This window comes from Amphimedon queenslandica, unplaced genomic scaffold (genome assembly GCF_000090795.2).
Source record: "Amphimedon queenslandica unplaced genomic scaffold, v1.1 AMPQUscaffold_12344, whole genome shotgun sequence".
Classification (NCBI taxonomy): domain Eukaryota; kingdom Metazoa; phylum Porifera; class Demospongiae; order Haplosclerida; family Niphatidae; genus Amphimedon; species Amphimedon queenslandica.
Genome location: NW_003547419.1, coordinates 7,003 through 11,719, shown reverse-complemented (window position 1 = coordinate 11,719; position 4,717 = coordinate 7,003).

Genomic DNA, 4,717 nt, shown 5'->3' with positions numbered 1-4,717 from the left:
TTTTTTAATGTAAAGGATGGGCTTGTTTGTATCCATTCTCTTCAGTAGCGTAGCACAAATGTAGCAAACCAAATTTTTTCCAACCATTTGTCTGGGCTAAATGTCGTATGGAAATAACTGTATATAGCAGATTCCATGATTTCAATGTAACATTTGGTGCCAAGAGCATCAGACATGTTTTGAAGGAGTGGCGCCGCTCGTATAATACGCTCTATGGCTGCAAAGTTTTGTTTATCATGGTGATCAAGATCTTTTGCACGTAGGCCATGTACATCCTTTCCATATATACTTGTTAGCATTGAAAGGTGAGTACTGCTTACAATAAATGATCCCATTGGTAGCAGAATAGCTGGTTTTAATAATCTTGATTTAAATTTCACACCTATGTGTACCATGTCTTGTATGCATACAACTGGACATAACTTTGTAACAAGCCAGTTTTCAAAAAGAGGCATGTTAAGTGTGGCTTTGTTTGCTGAAAAATGCACATTTGCTGAGTTTGTAAAGTGAAGGGCTACTCTCATTGCTTTAAGAAGCCTGCTATCTCCATCAGCTGCAAAATTTACAACTGTGACTCCTCTTTTAAAAAACTCAGAGTGTATGTATTGCCATCTCTGCAGTATCTCTTCTGCAGTGAACTTATTATCTGTTCCTATACAGGCTAAGCAAAAAGATGGAACACCTTCCTGAAGAGGCTGGATTGTATACACATAAGCATATTTTGAGATGGGTGCTTTGTGGAAGTAATCCTGGATATTCTCAAATGAATTTGCTACATATGCATTGGTCTGTGGTAAGCCATTTTTGTCTAACGGTAGTACAAACCCAATACACCTATCACTTCTTACATCATAATCAATTCTGTTTGTTATTCTTGTGGCATCTTCTGACACAGTTATGTTTAACACAGCTTTATGTCTTTTGAGATGTGCTAATGCGTCATCAAATCTAAAAACTCCTTCATTGATATGTTTGTATTGTGTATGTATTATATTCTGTACTAGCCGTAGTGATGGTAGTGCTTCAGGCATATTTGCTTGAATTAGCTGGTAACTCATGGAGCCGCAATAAATTAATAGCAAAGTTGATAACTGTTTTATTATAGTGTCATGCCGTCTTTGTGTTGATACTTTCCCGGCATTTTTCTCTGCATTAGCCATGAGGCTTTGCAGAATAGGAGTGACATTAAGTGACGGATTCGCAGGAGTGTTTGCAAGGCAATTCATCAGTTCATCATTTTGCTTTATAAGCAATGAAATCTTATTGATAACGTCAAAATATGTTGTTATTGTTTCTTGATTAGGATCACTTCCTGCCTTTTCTAACTTCCTACGTTTCCTTGCCTGTCTAGACCAGTCAACTGTTTTCTTAGCCCCCCCTTTAATATTAAAGGAGGGGCTTAATGAAAAACCTGCTTATTTGTTGTAGTAGCATGTGATGATAGTGTAAACGGAATAGGTAATTGTTGTGACGATGGTATAATGGTGGCGTGTGATGATTGTGTGAGTGATTGGTATGACGATGTTGTTATAGTAGCATGTGATGGCTGTGATGATAGTGTAAATGGAATGGGTAATTGTTGTGACAATGGTATAATGGTGGCGTGTGATGATTGTGTGAGTGATTGGTATGACAATGCTGTTATAGTAGCGTGTGATGGGTGTGATGATAGTGTAAACGGAATGGGTAATGGGTATGATGTTGATGTAAGTGTTGAGTGTTGATGTAAGTGTTGAGTGTGATAAGGGTGATTGGATCAGTTCTTCAAATTGGAATTGAGGAGGTTCAGTTTCAGTAGGTGAAATTGGTATGCTTGTTATTGGTGATGGTAATGGAGGAGTTTTTGGTGGTGATGTTGTTTGTGTGAATGAAGAATCTGAGATTGTTTGTGTTATGAATGATTGAGGCTGAGTGGTTTTGAAATGTTCTTTCAAACTTCCTTGTTTGCCTTTACCTCTATCCGTGGCAGTCTTTTTCTTGAAGCATGTTGAAACATGTCTGGCCCAGTTGCAAGTGTTCCACTTATTCTGACCTGATGGTTGTCTTTGCACAGCTATAGATTGTTTACATCTGCAGCGTATGGCAGCATCACACTCCAGTTCATTTTTTATAGACTTTGTTACAACTATAGTGTAGTCGATGTTTTCCTCCAGTGTTGTATTGTTCCTTCTCATCCATTGGATTACATTTTGTCGAATAGAATTTACTGTACTGGAAACATCTTCTGATACTGTTTCTGCATGAACTTGAGTTGTTGATTTACTCAATTTGATCTTTTTGGCTGGTTTTGCTTGTAAATCAATTGTCTTCTTGATGCCAGCTACAAATTTTGATATTAATAATGTGTGGCCTGGAGGGAATTCGAATGGGAGCTCCAATGCAGTGCTTTCATTTGGACCCATGCATAAAGGAAGATATTTCTTCCTCTTGTGAATGTATTTTTCTATTTTTGTTATTGTGTTGTTTGATGTGGACGAAATATCCATGTCATAGACTGCTTCAACTGTGTCAAACCCAGATATTTTGAAACAATTCACAATATAAGATGGGAGTTGCTCTTCCATGGCCTCTAGCAAAGCACTACATGCAGTGAAATTAAAGTTTTATCTTGTGCAGTAACACTTACTTATTATCCATAGTTGTTTTTAAATACCAGAAGTTTCTAGGTCTAAGAACTCCTAGAGAATAACAAAAATGCAATTATGACACATTTAGCCACAAAGAGTAAACTGCCTGACCAGGCGACAAAGTTGCATAATGACCACAAAGTTCCATATGAAACCAATTCAAATTTTAATTGTAGCTACTTGTGCAGTGTTTCAGTGTTACATGTACATGTATTTTGTATTATCTCACTCAATGCACCTGTTTGGTGTTGTGGGTCAAGATTAAAGGGACACATGCACGGAAGCACGTCATCTTGAAAAACTGGCCCGTTTTTCAAGATGACATCATTAATGATGACGTTTAGTGTTTATAACTATTCATAACGTGCGGCCACGCCCCCTAATAATTAAGGCAAAATGGCTACTCGAGTGGCTACTTGTAAATATTCCTGGTGTTTCTTCACTAAAAAGAGTATCTTGGGGTGGCAAAAGAGCTAATTCTGTTCGAGAGAAGTGTTCTACAGATACCTACTCCTGGTTCTGCGACTGATTGCTGTCTCTACTCTCTACGCGTGTCTAAACACGTGTCATAACTATTAATTAATGATCTGTTGCACGCCCAATTTAATGTTTACTTCCTCTACAGTAACGTGTGCATTCTATTTCCGTGAACGTGTCCCTTTAAGATTAAATCTCGGGATTTCTTGTGTATAACTTTACAAGTATCAAAAGCGAGATCAAAAGTTCTTAGTATTATTGTATTGTATGAATAGTACCTTTATTATAATAAGAATATTAATATTGAAGAAATGAGAAGTGGAGATAGATTAGGGATAGGAACTGCTGAACTGGAAAGGTAGAGGGAATGGAAGATATTATCTAATTGTTGTGTAAACTGATCTTTCTTCTACAGCCTTTAAACTATAAAAATATAATTCAATGTTTGTTAGACTTGAAGTTACAGCTAGCATAATTATAGAGACATAATTATTCTGTGTAATACCTGAATCTCATTTTACTAATGCATGCACCTCACTGCATTATAATAATCTTTTAGATGTATTTTATTTTTACCTGTAGGACAAGTGACAAGAAGAAAGAACAGTACTGTGAAAGATTCATATAAATCAAAGGTTAATGGCAATCCTCTTTCAGAAATAAGACCTGAATCACTGCCTGCAAATGCTTACTGCAACTCTGCAATGTCAATTGACTATTATGTTTAATTGTTTAAAATTTATTAAATTTTATTAAATTAATAATAGAATTCATTGTTTTGATTCTGTGACTCCATATCAAGACTCCAGTAGTGACTCCATTAAGACTCAATTAGACTCTACTGAGACTCTAAATATTCCAAGGTGACTCCTAAAGATTCTAAGACTCCAGAGAGATTCAAAAGAAAGGTGTACGGGATTCCAAGCCCGTTACGGACCCCTCGCTTACAGCTGCCTGACTCAGTACAGTGACTCTGTGTGACTCACACTTCCTTTCAAAAGAGGAGGGGGTCAAGTGTGTGCCACTGTGTGGGTGTTCAGGTAGATCTATGCTTAGTTATGTTAATAGTAAAATCTTACACATTTTTTTGGCTAATTTTTTCAAAAATGGCAAAAAGCCTTCTGCCTGGTTGTACTGTTATATTTTTCCTGATATGTATGCAACGGTTTTTTGCTAAATCAGATTTTTACAAATTTTAAAATTTAGTCAAAAGTCCCTGGCCAATTTTTGACAAAATTGAAAAAGAGAAAATTCTCAATTTTTAATAATTTTCTGTGATACATTTACATGTTTATGTTGCATGCATAGAAAGTTTGAGCTGATTCCAATAGTATTTATTTTGCTCCAAAAGTTTTCCTAAGACATACTACAGTACTTGTCATCTCATGAACACACTGTCCAGTTCACTTATCATCATTCATTGTGGATTAATCCTCCCTCCCTTTAATGTCTCACTTTTAATTTCAAATACTTTTCCTTTCCTCAGTCTCTCTTCAATGTCAGCTGCTAGTGCATTCTCTTTCAGCCTCTTAAGAGCACTAATGACATCAGTCCATGTACCAGGTGGATATACCTCAGTCCATTTAGTCCACAGTGCCTAATATTCACTCCAG